This window comes from Pelmatolapia mariae, linkage group LG18, assembly GCF_036321145.2.
Source record: "Pelmatolapia mariae isolate MD_Pm_ZW linkage group LG18, Pm_UMD_F_2, whole genome shotgun sequence".
Classification (NCBI taxonomy): Eukaryota; Metazoa; Chordata; class Actinopteri; order Cichliformes; family Cichlidae; genus Pelmatolapia; species Pelmatolapia mariae.
In genome coordinates this window covers 2,041,619-2,059,055 of record NC_086243.1, presented here as the reverse complement: position 1 = coordinate 2,059,055, position 17,437 = coordinate 2,041,619, and the positions used below count along the sequence as shown (strand labels likewise).

At 42.6% G+C, this 17,437-nt stretch overlaps 1 protein-coding gene across 4 annotated transcripts in view; it reads right to left on the bottom strand.

Annotated features, from left to right (window-relative positions):
- dlgap1a (discs, large (Drosophila) homolog-associated protein 1a) overlaps positions 1-17,437 on the bottom strand; it is a 174,806-nt gene that overhangs the window by 101,314 nt on the left and 56,055 nt on the right. For 2 of the 4 annotated variants that reach the window (XM_063460965.1, XM_063460964.1), the window contains one exon: positions 15,186-15,260. The exons of the other annotated variants lie outside the window; for them this stretch is intronic. The gene's annotated coding sequence lies outside the window, so the exon portion shown is untranslated. The remainder of the gene's footprint in view (positions 1-15,185; positions 15,261-17,437) is intronic. 4 annotated transcript variants of the gene reach the window in all.

Genomic DNA, 17,437 nt, shown 5'->3' with positions numbered 1-17,437 from the left:
ATATCTGACAAAGTCTTAATATGTAGCTAATGTAGTCCTCCATGGGCTGGAGGAATTTAGTTCTGTACATTACCACAATGAATAAAAATGAAACTGAAGAGCTGTTTCATTGTTTCAACTTTAATTCAGTGGGTTGAACAAAAAGATTGCATAAAAATGTGAGGAACTAAATTATACTTTTTTAACACAATTCCTTCATTTCAGGGGCTCAAAAGAAACTGGATAAATTAAATATCTGAAAATAAAATCTTCATTTCTAATACTTGGTTGAAAACCTGGCAATGACAGCCTGAAGTCTTGGAGATCACCAGATGCTGTGAGCCTTTCTGTCAACCAGTGAAATCCATGCTCAATTGGCTTAAGATTAGGTGACTGACTTCAACTGCAATTCAAGAATATTCCACTTTTTTGTTTTTCCAGAACTGTTCTGGGTTTTTTTTATTTATTTATTTATTTTGGAAGTGCAGTCTATTCTATCTATGTTTTAGGCTTATGAGTGGCTTGCAACTTTCAGTGAACCTTTTGTATTTCCTTTCCTGCAGTCTTCTTTTTATGGTAGACTTGGATATCAATATGCCTACCTCCTGGAGAGTGTTGTTCATATTGTTGGATGTTGTGAAGCGGTTTCTCATCACCATTAAGGCTGGGCCATATTATACCGGTCACGGTAATACCGTGATTTTTCTGAAAATCGACAGTGCCCCTTATAATCCCGTGTACCTTATGTATGAATTCCATCTATCATCAACACCATATCCCTTGCAAACAAAACAAAGGAGCTACAATCAGAGCTTTACTACAACCTCTTTGTCTAGGAGTGTAACTGAATTCTGGCTAAAAAATAAAAATAAAGGGCTATTCTATTTTATTCTTCTATTCTATTTTGTGATCATCCACCACTGTTATCTTCCGTGGACATTCAGGTCTTTTTGCATTGCTGAGTTGATGGTTTGCCTTAATGTTCCCTAAAGTAAGTGAAAATATTACTTTTTCTGCAAACTCTCGAGTCTCTTGGTGGCGCTGTCACTTGGTGTTCGCTTGCTCTGCGGTAGAGTATCACTTCCTGTTCCTGCTCAAACACGGTGGTGTTTCTTAGTAGCTTATCTGCTTAGCAATTGAATTAAAAACTTTTAAATACATTCTTTTTTCATAGTATAATCTTCACGTGCTTCATCCGAAGCACACTCTGTGTACTCACTCCCTAATTCAGTGCCAAAGTATTCATTCACTGTGTCTGTACTGTTTCGCTAGCTTAGCTTAGCTCGTAGCCGACTCGTTAGCACCATGGCTACTTCACCTGTCCCTCCTGCACTTTCCTGCTCATTGTGTCAGATGTTTAGTTACTCCTCGGCCTCCTTTAGCAGTAATGATACCTGTAACAAATGTAGCATATTTGCAGCTCTGGAGGCCAGGATTACTGAATTGGAGACTCGGCTTCGCACCCTTCATTCACCCGTAGCTAGCCAGGCCCCTGTAGCTGGTGCAGCCGAAGATAGCGTAGGCCCCGCTAGCTGTTCCCCGGCAGACCCCAAGCAGCTGGGGAAAGAGGGCGGCTGGGTGACGGTGAGGAGGAAGCATAGTCCTAAACAGAAGCCCCAGGTACACCACCAACCTGTTCATGTGTCTAACCATTTTTCCCCACTCGGCGACACACCCGCCGGGGGTCAAACTCTGGTAATTGGTGATTCTGTTCTCAGACATGTGAAGCTAGAGACACCGGCAACCATAGTCAGTTGTCTTCCAGGGGCCAGAGCAGGCGACATTGAAGGAAATTTAAAACTGCTGGCTAAGGGTAAATGTAAATTCAGTAAAATCATAATTCACGTCGGCAGTAATGACACCCGGTTACGCCAATCGGAGGTCACTAAAATCAATATTGAATCGGTGTGTAACTTTGCCAAAACAATGTGGGACTCTGTAGTTTTCTCTGGTCCCCTCCCCAATCAGACCAGGAGTGACATGTTTAGCCGCATGTTCTCCTTAAATTGCTGGCTGTCTGAGTGGTGTCCCAGAAACAATGTGGGCTTCATAGATAATTGGCAAACCTTCTGGAGGAAACCTGGTCTTGTTAGGAGAGACGGCATCCATCCCACTTTGGATGGAGCAGCTCTCATTTCTAGAAATATGGACAAATTTATTAAACCCCCCAAAATATGACTATCCAGAGTTGGGACCAGGAAGCAGAGTTGCAGTCTTACACGCCTCTCTGCAGCTTCTCTCCTCCTGTTACCCCCCAAACACCCATCTCCATTGAGACTGTGTCAGCTCCCAAACAGACAAAAAACAAACTAAAAACCAGCAACAAACAACTTAAACTTAAAAATCACAAAGAAAGAGCAATACAGTATCCACATCTGAACCAAAGAGTAAAACAGTGAAATGTGGATTATTAAATATTAGGTCTCTCTCCTCCAAGTCTCTGTTAGTACATGACTTAATAATTGATCAACAAATCGATTTACTCTGCCTTACAGAAACCTGGTTGCAGCCGGATGATTATGTTAGTTTAAATGAATCAACACCCTCGAGTCATTCTAACTACCAGAAATCTCGAAGCACAGGCCAAGGGGGCGGTGTGGCAGCAATTTTTCACACCAGCCTATTAATCAGCCAAAGACCCAGACAGACTTTTAATTCATTTGAAAGCCTGATGCTTAGCCTTGTCCACCCCAGCTGTAAAACTCAGAAACCAGTCTTGCTTGTTATCATCTATCGTCCACCTGGGCCTTACACAGAGTTTCTCTCTGATTTCTCAGACTTTTTATCTGATTTAGTGCTCAGCTCAGATAAAATAATTATTGTGGGTGATTTTAACATCCATGTAGATGCTAAAAATGACAGCCTCAACACAGCATTTAATCTGTTATTAGACTCAATTGGCTTCTCTCAAAATGTAAAAGAACCCACCCACCACTTTAATCACACTCTAGATCTTGTTTTAACATATGGCATAGAAACTGAACATTTAACAGTGTTTCCTGAAAACCCTCTGCTGTCTGATCATTTCCTGATAACATTCACATTTACAATAATTGATTACACAGCAGTGGAGAGTAGACTTCATCACAGTAGATGTCTTTCTGAAAGCGCTGTAACTAAGTTTAAGAATATAATCCACCTACTGTTATCATCTTCAATGCCCTGTACCAACATAGAGCACAGCAGCTATCTGAACGCTACTCCAACAGAGGTCGATTATCTTGTTAATAATTTTACCTCCTCACTACGTACGACTCTGGACACTGTAGCTCCGGTGAAAACTAAGGTCTCAAATGAGAAGTACCTGACTCCGTGGTATAATTCTCAAACATGTAGCCTAAAGCAGATAACTCGTAAGCTGGAGAGGAAATGGCGTGTCACAAATTTAGAGGATCATCATTTAGCCTGGAGAAATAGTTTGCTGATTTATAAGAAAGCCCTCTGCAAAGCCAGAACATCTTACTATTCGTCACTGATTGAAGAAAATAAGAACAACCCCAGGTTTCTCTTCAGCACTGTAGCCAGGCTGACAAACAGTCAGAGCTCTGTTGAGCCAACCATCCCTTTAACGCTAACTAGTAATGACTTCATGAATTTCTTCACAAATAAAATTCTTATCATTAGAGAAAAAATTACCAATAATCATCCCACAGATGTAATATCGTCTACAGCTACTCTTAGTACCATTGATGTTAAGTTAGACTCTTTTTCTCCAATTGATCTTTCTGAGTTAACTTCAATAATTACTTCCTCCAAACCATCAACGTGTCTTTTAGACCCCATTCCTACAAAACTGCTCAAAGAAGTCTTGCCATTAATTAATTCTTCGATCTTAAATATAATCAACCTATCTCTAACAATCGGCTATGTACCACAGGCCTTCAAGCTGGCTGTAGTTAAACCTTTACTCAAAAAGCCATCTCTTGATCCAGCAGTCTTAGCTAATTATAGGCCAATCTCCAACCTTCCTTTCATATCAAAAATCCTTGAAAGAGTAGTTGTCAAACAGCTAACAGATCATCTGCAGAGGAATGGCTTCTTTGAAGAGTTTCAGTCAGGTTTCAGAGCTCATCACAGCACAGAAACAGCTTTAGTGAAGGTTACAAATGATCTTCTTATGGCCTCTGACAGTGGACTCATCTCTGTGCTTGTCCTGCTAGACCTTAGTGCTGCGTTCGATACTGTTGACCATAATATCCTATTAGAGCGATTAGAACATGCTGTAGGTATTACAGGTACTGCACTGCAGTGGTTTGTATCATATCTATCTAATAGACTCCAATTTGTACATGTAAATGGAGAGTCCTCTTCACACACTAAGGTCAATTATGGTGTTCCACAGGGCTCGGTGCTAGGACCATTTCTGTTTACATTATACATGCTTCCCCTAGGCAGTATCATTAGAAGACATAACATAAATTTTCACTGCTATGCAGATGACACGCAGCTCTATCTGTCCATGAAGCCAGGTAACACACACCAATTAGTTAAACTGCAGGAATGTCTTAAAGACATAAAGACCTGGATGGCTGCTAACTTTCTGCTTCTTAATTCAGATAAAACTGAGGTTATTGTACTCAGCCCTGAAAATCTTAGAAATATGGTATCTAACCAGATTCTTACTCTGGATGGCATTACCTTGGCCTCCAGTAACACTGTGAGGAACCTTGGAGTCATTTTTGACCAGGACATGTCCTTCAACGCACATATTAAACAAATATGTAAGATCGCTTTCTTCCATTTGCACAACATCTCTAAAATTAGAAATATCCTGTCTCTTAGTGACGCTGAAAAACTAGTTCATGCATTTATTACTTCCAGGCTGGACTACTGTAATTCACTATTATCAGGATGTCCTAAAAACTCCCTGAAAAGTCTTCAGTTAATCCAAAATGCTGCAGCAAGAGTACTGACAGGGACTAGAAAGAGAGAGCATATTTCTCCTGTTTTGGCTTCCCTTCATTGGCTTCCTGTTAAATCCACAATTGAATTCAAAATCCTGCTCCTCACATACAAGGTCTTAAATAATTAGGCCCCATCTTTTCTTAATGACCTTGTAGTACCATATCACCCTATTAGAGCACTTCGCTCTCGTACTGCAGGCTTACTTGTTGTTCCTAAAGTATTTAAAAGTAGAATGGGAGGCAGAGCCTTCAGTTTTCAGGCCCCTCTTCTGTGGAACCAGCTTCCAGTTTGGATTCGGGAGACAGACACTATCTCTACTTTCAAGATTAGGCTTAAAACTTTCCTTTTTGCTAAAGCATATAGTTAGGGCTGGACCAGGTGACCCTGAATCCTCCCTTAGTTATGCTGCAATAGACGTAGGCTGCCGGGGATTCCCATGATGCATTGAGTTTTTCCTTTCCAGTCACCTTTCTCACTCAGTATGTGTTAATAGACCTCTCTGCATTGAATCATATCTGTTATTAACCTCTGTCTTTCTTCCACAGCATGTCTTTATCCTGTTTTCCTTCTCTCACCCCAACCGGTCGCAGCAGATGGCCCCGCCCCTCCCTGAGCCTGGTTCTGCTGGAGGTTTCTTCCTGTTAAAAGGGAGTTTTTCCTTCCCACTGTCGCCAAAGTGCTTGCTCACAGGGGTCATATGATTGTTGGGTTTTTCTCTGTACCTATGAAGCGCCTTGAGGCGACCTTTGTTTTGATTTGGCGCTATATAAATAAAATTGAATTGAATTGAATTGAACTGAGTTTAACATTGCTTGCTTTCTTTCTCAGGATGTACCAAACTATAGATTTTGTCACTCCTAATACTGGAGCAGTATTGCAGTTTCTCAGATGGCTTAAGGACGGCTTGTTTCACCTTCATGGAGAGCTTCTTTGACTGCATGATGTCTGTTCACAGCAAAACCATCTAAATGGAAGCACCACACCTCAAATCAGCGCCAGGCCTTTTAAGGCCAGTAAGGTTTGCTGTCCCACCTCTAGCTGTTCACTGTTTGGTTACTTATCCCTGCACAAGCCATATCTGTAGTAGGAAGTAAGAATAAGTAAAAGAAATGCTGTTGCTTCTGAAGTATTGAAGTGGACGAAAACTCCATGCCAATTCATCCAAAGTCTGAAACCACTGGCTATATATGAAACCACCAAAGACGTAACCGTACTGTCACAGTATAGCTTATGCATTAAAAAATAAATAAATTGGGTGGTTGTTACATTTACAAGAGTCTAACTTGTAATTGGAACAGAAAAATTTCTTGTTTCTAAGGTCAACGTAATTATATCATGTTGGAGCTGCATGAAATTCAGAAATGCAATTTAATCACATGGAAATCCTTTCCATGATTTTTGTTTATGTTCATTCAAATTGTTATTTTTTTTTGAGTGTGGGGATCTAAATAACCAGTTTTCTCTTGTTATTCTTGTTTATTTCTCCTGTTGCTGTATTCAGAAGAAATGTGAGGAGCTTACACACATGCTCACTCTATAGCCTTCCTCCTCCCCTAATAAAGTACACAGAATCACAACACTATGCCCGGTTGCCCCAAGTTGATGTTCTGAGGACCAAATCATTGTGCATTGTCAATGCAACACCATATATATTACACTGTTTAATCCATCTGTGCATCTTTGTTTGACATAATGTGCTGATTATTGTGTTATTAAAGTGGTCACAATAGTTGTAGCTGACTAATTGTGGTAGCTAAGTGGTATAAAAGGCAAAAATACATAACACAAAGCCTTCACGTAGCAATAACAGCATTATTAATTTAAAAAAACATTCTGTTGGTTTACTATGAAAATGCAGTTGCTGCTTTGCACAGCTAAAATAAAATGTCAGCTAACACATCAGTGTTCATTTAATCTCTGTTTTTGTTTTTGGGGTTTTTTAATCTGTAAAAACTACTGTTATTGCCCTGAATATGTTCCACAGTTCTTTACCAGAGTAGAGTCATTATTGCCAACACTCAGTGTAGACATTTGCTTTAAACAGTTAATTCCTATGTCATATGTATGTCTAATATGTATGACATATGATGTATGTCTAAGTCAGCTTCAGAAGAAGGTCAGAAGAAGGTCAGAAGAAAGTCACGACAATTTCCCCCAGCTGGACAGATTTTACAAAGAGACAAAAGAGCCATTAAAATCCAATAGAGAGAAAGAGAGGGAGACACTCAGAGCTGTTGGAAGCTATCAACAACTCCCTCTCCATCACTTTCTCTCTTTCCTATACTCCCATTATCCTACTTCATCACATCATCAGATGACCCCCAGTCAGCTAGAGATGTACGTCAGAATCTGCGTGGAAAGGATTTTTTTCTCTTTCTTTTCGCCCACTTACTGTTATGATTCAATTCACCCTTTAGAGCAAGGTTGAGAAGAGAAGAGCGTGGGCCTAACCTGTTTCTCCCTGAATTTCTCTCTTTATCTCACTACCTGCTTTCCTTCTGCACAGAGCTGTAAAGCTACCCTTTTTTCCTCTGAAATTAAATCCTGGGTTAGTGCCTGCCTATGAAACCTACAATAGACAGACAGAAAGGAACAGCTCAGCAGTGGGATGTGTGAAAGAGGTGGGGACGGAAACAACCAGCTGACTGTAAAAGAAGCATGAATCATATTTTCAACACCTATCTTCTGTCATTTTCCTCATAAACTTTCAATTTTGATGTAGCTTTGAACTTCTGCAGGTTTTCCTGAACACGTCTACATGCCTACATACATTGAGTTGTTACCGTGTGATTGGGTGATTAGATAGAGACAGTTAAATAGATGCACTTAACAAGGTCACTTCACACTAGAGCAAGTATTAATTGTGCAAAGGGTTTTTCAAGGATTACATTTTATTCACACCCTAAAGGAATGTACATACATTGAAAAGATTCACTGATAATGTGGAAGATGCTATTAAGTGTGCATATAGCATCATCTATACAGTTTCTGTGGTTTTATACTGTAAAAATTACACTTTGAATTTTTTCGGGGTCATTGTTCAATTTCACACTTAGTAATTTCACTCACATCACTAAGTAATGACAACTACATTATCATCCTTCCGGCACACAAGGGTTTGTGCACGGTTTGTTCTTCACTTGTATTCCAGTCACTGAAGCGTTGGAGATTCGCAAGACATTACATGATGACCCCAACCTCAGCAACAGGACCACTCTCAGCATCGACCAAGTGTGTTTGCTTTTGGAACTGTGTCTTATTTCCACCTATTTCATATAAAAGGGTCAGTTCTACAGGCAGAAACATGGGTGTGCCATGGGCTCCCCAGTTTCACCCATTGTCGCCAACTTGTACATAGAAGAAGTGGAAAAGAGGGCTTTGTCATCCCTGACGTGTACCATAAACCTACATATGGATCAGCATTTCAGGTTTGACTCCAATTTCAGGTACTTCACGTAATCTTGGTAACCGGCTATGGGGGATCCAGGTTTCAAGCTTGGCCATGATCCTATCTTTCAGGTCAGTTCCTCTCGCACTCAACGATCCTTCTCCTGTCGCACTTGGGGCTTTGTACCCAATCTCAGGTGGGGGTGATGATATCTCCCCCTGACTCCTCCTTGCCGTAGCATTTATCTAGCTGTGAGAGCAGTCCCTTCTTTCGAATGCGTAGTAGCATTCCAAAAATGCCCTGTTTTCGTCTCTTGCCCACCGATGCCTTCTTGTTCCAGTAGCCCACTTCTCGTCAGGGTGCCCTCAACACCTGACGCGGACCTTGTTGATCCGGGTGACGTCCGAGCCGGCATGCCTTCATATTTATCTGTCTCGCTCATGTCTGCGGTAGGCTCGCTTAGCATAGGGGTCTAGCCTTAGGACCCTTACTGCATACAGACGCCCCAGGCAGGAATCGAACTTGCGATCCTCTGCTCCAAAAGCGTGTAGTCTAACCACTACGCTATCCAGCTGACTGAACTGCCAGAAGGCAACATTGCAGACATAGAGGACAGTTACAAGTACCTGGGGATCCCGCAGGCGAATGGGAACCATGAAGAGGCCGCTAGGAAAGCTGCAACCACCAAGTACCTGCAGAGGGTCAGGCAAGTCCTGAGGAGTCAGCTGAACGGTAAGAACAAGATCCGGGCCATCAACACCTACGCCCTGCCCGTGATCAGGTACCCTGCTGGGGTAATAGGCTGGCCAAAGGAGGAGACAGAAGCCACTGACATAAAGACAAGAAAGCTCCTTACCATGCATGGAGGGTTTCACCCCAAGTCCAGCACCCTGAGGCTGTATGCTAAGCGGAAGGAAGGAGGCCGGGGACTGGTGAGTGTCAGCACCACAGTCCAGGATGAGACAAGAAACATCCACGAATACATCACGACCCCCACGGCCCCAACTGACTGCATGCTCAGTGAATACCTCAGGCAGCAGAAACCCAAGAAAGAGGAGGAACCATCATGGAAGGACAGGCCCCTGCACGGTATGTACCACTGGCAGATAGCGGAGGTGGCTGATATCCAGAGATCCTACCAGTGGCTGGACAAAGCTGGACTGAAAGACAGCACGGAGGCACTAATCATGGCAGCACAGGAACAAGCTCTGAGTACAAGATCCATAGAGGCTGGGGTCTATCACACCAGGCAAGACCCCAGGTGCAGGCTGTGTAAAGATGCCCCTGAGACAATCCAGCACATAACAGCAGGGTGCAAGATGCTAGCAGGCAGGGCATACATGGAGCGCCATAACCAAGTGGCCGGCATAGTATACAGAAACATCTGTGCCGAGTATGGCCTGGAAGTTCCGAGGTCAAAATGGGAGACGCCCCCAAGGATGGTGGAGAATGAGCGAGCTAAGATCCTGTGGGACTTCCAGATACAGACGGACAAAATGGTGGTGGCTAACCAACCATAGTGGTGGTGGACAAACAGAAGAAGACGGCCGTAGTGATCGATGTAGCAGTTCCAAATGACAGCAACATCAGAAAGAAGGAACACGAGAAGCTGGAGAAATACCAAGGGCTCAGAGAAGAGCTCGAGAGGATGTGGAGGGTGAAGGTAACGGTGGTCCCCGTGGTAATCGGAGCACTAGGTGCGGTGACTCCCAAGCTAGGCGAGTGGCTCCAGCAGATCCCAGGAACAACATCGGAGATCTCTGTCCAGAAGAGCACAGTCCTGGGAACAGCTAAGATACTGCGCAGGACCCTCAAGCTCCCAGGCCTCTGGTAGAGGACCCGAGCTTGAAGGATAAACCGCCCGCAGGGGCGAGATGGGTGTTGTTCATACACATATATGTATAATGAAACCAATTACATAATTATAATGTAATAATAATTTGACCTAAACCCATAATTTGTCTTTCTCAACACAACAGCTGCAAGTTTTGCTGACAGTACATCATATGGTAGTTTAGCCTGTGTACTTTATTTACTCCAGTATTAAAACAAATAAGTGTATTCAGCATAAAGTGTGGACATATAAGATGATGCTGTCACTAGCTCATGCTGAAGTCTGAATTTGAATCAGCTCCTGTGATCACAAAGAGAAAAGAATCATTACAAACTGTCAAATGGTCAAAGGAGTTTGCAAAGAAAAGCGTCTGGACTTCTTTAAGTTGCTTGAAGACGTTTCACCTCTCATCCGAGAAGCTTCTTCAGTTCTAAGGTCAAATGGCCGAGAGTCCCAGATTTAAACCCAGTGGGAGTATCCCCCCAAAGAGGGACAAAGGACCCCCTGATGATCCTCTAATCACATGAGCCAAGGTGTGAAAGCGGGTCCCAATCAGCCAGGGTTTTCGGGTGAGCTCATTGTGGAACCTGGCCCCACCTTGTCATGTGAATTCCTGAGGTCAGATGGCCCAGGATGTGAGTGGGCATTAAGGCATCTGGGGAGGGAACTCAAAACTGGATTATAGATGGCAGACAGTTGATGTCGTAAACCACCGCCTCTGTTCAAAGATGGTCGCTCGCAGTGGACATAGATGGCCTCTTTCACTCCTCTTTCAAACCATCTGTCCTCTCTGTCCAAAATGTGAACGTTGGCATCCTCGAAAGAGTGACCTTTGACCTTAAGATGCAGATGGACTGCTGAGTCTTGTCCTGTGGAGGTGGCTCTTCTATGTTGTGCCATGCGCTTGTGAAGTGGCTGTTTGGTCTCTCCAATGTAGAGGTCTGGGCATTCCTCGCTGCACTGTACAGCATACACCACGTTGTTAAGTCTGTGTTTTGGAGTTTTGTCTTTCGGGTGAACCAGTTTCTGTCTGAGTGTGTTGCTGGGTCTGAAGTACACTGGGATGTCGTGCTTGGAGAAAACTCTCCTGAGTTTCTCTGATACACCGGCTACATAGGGGATGACAACGTTGTTGCGTCTGTCTTTCTTATCCTCCCTCGCTGGTGTCTGATCTTCTTTTCTGTGCCTCTTTGCTGACTTTATGAACGCCCAGTTAGGATAACTGCATGTTTTGAGTGCTTCCTTTACGTGTGTGTGTTCCTTCTTTTTTCCCTCAGGCTTAGAGGGAACATGTTCTGCCCGGTGGTGTAGGGTCCTGATTACTCCAAGTTTGTGTTCCAGAGGGTGATGGGAGTCAAAGAGGAGGTACTGGTCCGTGTGTGTGGGCTTCCGGTAAACTTCAATGTTGAGGTTGCCATTCTCTTCAATGTGCACAGCGCAGTCCAGGAAAGGCAAACAGTCGTCCTTTGTGTCTTCCCTGGTGAACTTGATGTTTTTATCCACAGCGTTAATGTGCGCAGTGAAGGATTCCACTTCTTGTGTCTTGATTTTGACCCAGGTGTCGTTCAGTTCAGTTCAGTTCAGTTCATTTATTTCAAACATATACATTCACCAACATTTCATAAAATCATTCCATGCAGTTGTTTGAAAAGGAGTAGGCAGAAGTATATACTTATTTAGCCCTACCCCCTCAGGTTTACATCCTCATCATCTAAATTTGAACAACAAAAACGTATACAATGCCTTCAACTTAGAACATAACATCGCAAAAAAAATTTTTTTCTCATGTTCAACTAAAACTATATTTAAATTTGCTAATTTGTAGAAGAAAATAAGCATCAGTTTGACTGCTGTCTTGGGTTAATTGCATTTTCTTCATTCTTATACTTATTTAAAATTTCTTTTTTGAGTTTTTTTTGAGTCTTTTTTGAGTTTTATTTAGATCTTCTACATATCTGTACCAGTGGCTGGGTACTCTTCCTTTGAAAGAGCCAAGAGCCTTCCTTTCCACTTCCTCCATGTAAAGGTTGGCTACAATAGGTGACATGGGGGAGCCCATGGCACAGCCATGTTTTTGTCTGAAGAAGCCTTCGTTGTATTTGAAGTATGTAGTGGTGAGGCAGAGGTCTAACAGTGTGCAGATCTGATCGGGTGTGAAGTTGGTCCTGTCTTCCAAGGAGCTGTCGTCTTGTAGTCGTTTTCTGACAGTCTCCACAGCCTCTGTGGTGAGTATGCAAGTGAAGAGAGAGACTACATCAAAGGACACCATGGTTTCATCTGGGTCCAGGGTAAGTTTCTGGACCTTGTCGGTGAAGTCGGTGGAGTTCTTGATGTGGTGTGGGGTGTTCCCCACGAGAGGTGCAAGGATGGTAGCAAGGTGTTTCGCAATGTTATAAGTGGCTGAGTTTATGCTACTGACTATGGGTCTGAGTGGGAAGGGGTCCCACTCAGACCCATAGTCAGTAGCATAAACTCTACTTTATGGACTCCCACTCAGGGGGTCCTTTGTCCCTCTTTGGGGGGATACTCCCACTGGGTTTAAATCTGGGACTCTCGGCCATTTGACCTTAGAACTGAAGAAGCTTCTCGGATGAGAGGTGAAACGTCTTCAAGCAACTTAAAGAAGTCCAGACGCTTTTCTTTGCAAACTCCTTTGACTACGATGACCTGGATGACTGAGAACCTTCACAGACAAACTGTCAAATGTATACTCCTCAAAGCTGACAGAATTCAGGTTTGGAAGTTTTCTTAACTTTTTCCAGTCTATAGCTAAGATGTGGCCTGTTTGTTAAGTAAAGAAAAAACTTTATATACCAACAGTAGGGCTGCCACAATTAGTTGACTATTAAAATCGTCGACGACTAATTTAATAGTCGATGCGTCATTTGAAGCTTTATAAGATCCCAAAAGACGCAGGAATAAGTAGTAGAATTTAAGAGTGTAATAACGGATTGAAACAGAAGATGGCAGCACTGCATGTATAAGGATGCCAGCTGCCGTTAAATCTCGAAGAAGAAGAAGCAGTGTCCGGTATCGTAGCTGTGTCCAAATTCAGGAACCGCATCCTCCTGTGCCCGCATTTGTAGGCCGATTACGTTACAGCGACACGACGAAGACTGTCCAAATTCGAAGACTCCGACAAATGCGGCCGACAAACGCACCCTTCATTTCCCCAGATTTGAAGGATGGGTCGGGTGTATACTTCGTGGCCCAACCTATCCCAGAATTCATAGCGCGGCCATGCTCAGTTTCCAACAATGGCGGCAGATAGTTAGTTTCAATATTACTCTTATTATTCTTTCTGGGTCACAAAATAAACTTTTAACATATTTTCAGGCGAGAATGTAGCTGTGTAAACTTCAAATATCTGCTCGGTTTATCAAGACGCCACATATTTTCAAAAGCGCTCCGACATTTTCGGAGACGTCTGTTACCCACCAGCTTGATAGCTAGCCGAGGTTCAAGGCTCACTAGAGCCGGTGAGAACACCGGACTCCCGGCAAATCGTTTTCAAACCCATCACAGTCTTTTGCTTCTCAGGTTAAACATGATATATAAGTCACTTAGATAACTTAAAAATGTTAGTGTTTGGCTTTTTTCAGTATTTTATTTGTTCCTGAGTAAATCGGTTTGGCTGAGATTAAAGTTATAGTTTTCACACAGCTGAATAAACGTCAAGCAGACAGCTGATTATCAGAAGTGTGAGATGCTCGAGAATATACTCCGGTGTCCTGTTATATTTTAGATAGCAAGGAGCAGACGGCTGAGTTTATTAAACTCCACCGAAACAATCTGCAAATTTTATTAAAATTTAATAAACTATCATCTTGTCTTTATTTTTAGTTAGCACATACCTTAAACACTTAAAGCTGTAAGCTAATGATAGTTATAAAAGAGCAGATGCTGCTGGTGCAATAAGCTGTACGTTTTACGTCCAATGGATGCATGATCTGATTAGTCGACTAATCGCAAAATTAATCGGTGCCTTGTCGACTATCAAAATAATCGTTTGTGGCAGCCCTAACCAACAGTATAATGTTTTACCTTGGAGCTATTGGTGCTTTTTAAAAGGAAAGTTGCAAAGATGACATGAATCAGGAACAGGTTTCTTGTCCTGATTCTGAATCGTGGTCACCTGCAGGAAAAAACAGAAAAACATACTGTTCTTCAATCAAAACATTAAACAATTTTAACCTAACACATCAAATATCATGATTTGGTCTCAGAATATAAACATTATGTTCTATTAGGTATTTTTTATGTCTTTTCAAAAAGAATAGTGTTACTCGTCACTTATTACTCTTCTCGTCTCTGCATAAGAGTCCAGCCTATTGCTCTTACAGTATACTATTCATAATAAAAGTACAATAACAATAGCATTAGGTAGTGACTGAGCAGCTGCCTGCTGCAGTCAGAGCAGCAGAGCTAATGTCTGAACTAGAGCACTGACTTTTAATTAGCATTCTCAGCTCAACAAAGTGATTTCTCTACTCAGTGTAAATTCATTTGTGTACAAAGCTACCAAACACTGTTGTTTTCCCTTGCTGACTGCTAAGGGCATGAATTTATTGATTAGCTCAAAACACAAATTTAACTTACCAAAATAAAGTCAGGATGCCTTAGGTTCTTCTGTCAGTTAGTCCCGTTTATTGTAGAACACCTAACACTGTCAGTTTGAAACAGATAGCCGTGGATATGGTTCTAGCTGCAGTCCCGGAGCAGAGACGTGGAAGTTTGTCGTGACTGCAGCTGACAATCAAAGCTGTCATGATGACGTTGCATCCCAATTTTACAGTTGATAATTAAAATTTAACTGATGAGAACTTAGACCCCTTGAACCCAAATCAGCAAGACGAGAACTACTAATAATGGCAGAATGAATCTTTCAGGAAATTTGATCTGATTAGAACTTTTTGGTCTTAATTTGACACCGGTCCCAGAAGGTGGGGTTTATAACACCAGAGGGTGATAGAGACGTTTTGGCTTCACTGTTAGATCTTCCATATACTGTCATTGTGTATAATTAAATGTTATTAATAGTTAGTATTAGACATTGAATTTTGGTTCATGCCTACTCACCTCCTTTAAATCCCCATCATTGTAGAGTTGATGCTAACATCTCTGTATAAGTGGTCTCACATTAACTCCAGTTGCCTAGGACGATGGAAACAACAACAGACAAATACCACAAAAACACACCAACATAAACACACCATCACTATACTTACATGTTACATGTGTGCAAAAAATACCTAAGAGACATGTAATACATAAATTCCTCAGAAGTCCTATGAGTCATTTTCAGCTTTGTATGTACCTGTATGTGCCCTTTTGAAACAACAAAATTGTTTATTCAATATTCAGTATTTTCCATCCATTCATCTTCTTCCGCTTATCTGGGGGCAGCAGTCTAAACAGAAAATCCCAGGCCTCCCCCTCCCCAGCCACGTCCTCCAGCTTGTCTGGGGGAACACCAAGGCCGATAGATATAATCTCTCCAGTGTGTCCTGGGTCTAACCTGGGGCCTCCTCCTGGTAGGAAATGCCAGAACACCTCACCCAGGAGGCATCCTTGTCAGATGCCCAAACCACCTCAACTAGCTCCTTCCAATGTGGAGGAACAGCGGCTCTACTCTGAGCCCCTCCCAGATGGCTGAACTTCTCACCCTATCTCTAAGGGAGAGGTCAGCCACCCTTCGAAGGAAGCTCATTTCTGCTGCTTGTATCCGCGATCTTGTCCTTTCGGTCACTACCCACAGCTCGTGACCATAGGTGAGAGTAGGGACGTAGATTGACCAGTAAATTGAAAGCTTCCCTTTTACACTCAGCTCTCCCTTCACCACGACAGACAGGTACAGCATCCGCATCACTGCAGCCGCAGCACCAGCCTGTCTGTCGATCTCGCTCTCCCATCTCCCGTCACTCATGAACAAGACCCCGAGGTAATTAAAGTCCTCCACTTGGGGCAGGAAGTCGTCCCTGACCCGGAGTGGGCACTCCACCCTTTTCAGGTTGAGGACCATGGCCTCAGATTTGGAGGTGATGATTCTTGTTCCCACCGCTTCACACTCAGCTTCTAACCGTTCCAGTGCGAGCTGGAGGCCATCACCTGATGAAGCCAACAGAAACCCATCATCCGTGAAAAGCAGAGATGAGATTCTGAGACCACCCAATATTTTCTAACATGCTTAAGTAACTGTCAAGTGTACACATGCGAAAAATGATAAGGTGCTTGAGTGCTGTGGATGTTTCACAAACATCAACAAACTGCTCATTTTTACAAATATTTAGCAGTATTCGCATAAGTCTTCTTTAAAAATGTAATAATTCATACAGTTTGACTAGAGTTTATGCCTTGCATGGACCATCATGGACAATGCTCTGAATTGGGCTAAATCTTCATGCCTGAACACTGAGAAAACTGTTACAATGTATTTTACAAGGAACTACAAAAGTGCATTTTCAAATATTTCAGTTGATATTAGGACTGTTCCATTGTTCACAATAATAATGGTATATGTTTTTACATGATGTAACATTCTCATATCATCATTGTGTATGTAAGTGCTCTCAACACAGCCGAAGCACAAGTCACAAAATTTCCACTAGGCCTTCAAGGCTTTGGCTTCAACACCATCTGCAACAGTGGCTGATGACAGCACTTCTGACACTGACATCCAGGCACGTGCAGAGGGGGGGGCTGGAGGGGCTTGAGCACCCGCCCCTTTCCTGATGGGTGCCCAAAGTGCCCTTTTGTTGAGGCAACTTTTAAAAAAATTTTTTTATTTATTTATTTATTTTTTTATGTGTGTGGGCGTGCGGAGTCCTGTCTGTGCCCTTCAACAGTAATATATACTATTAATCACAGTTTTGCTAAATAAAAGGATCTGGCTTGCGTCAGTCACATGATCACATTTAACCAATGATCGCCCTTGACGGCAGAACGCGCTGGTTACGAGCCGGGAACGAGCTAACAAAGAGCACGCGCATTTTTTGCGGTCCGGAGCTGTAGGAGAAACACAAATTACCTCAGACACACAGACTTACTATATTTCTTCCATACAGACTGATGCGACAAAACCAGTAAGTAGGTGTACAGGGTACACTGTACTGTATAGCACACAGGAGTATTAGCTTATTACGTACACGTTGGTAAGTTGTCTTGTGTCTTTAATGACTGACGAATTGAAACAAATGAGCGTGCTGTGTGTGTAACAGCGCGACAAACATTACCTGTCCTTTTATTAACTACACAAGTAGTGCTGGTCATAGCTGCTGGCTAACTGGGTAAGGCTGTCATGGGTCTGTAGCTCTGTCACCGTTTTAGGGAAC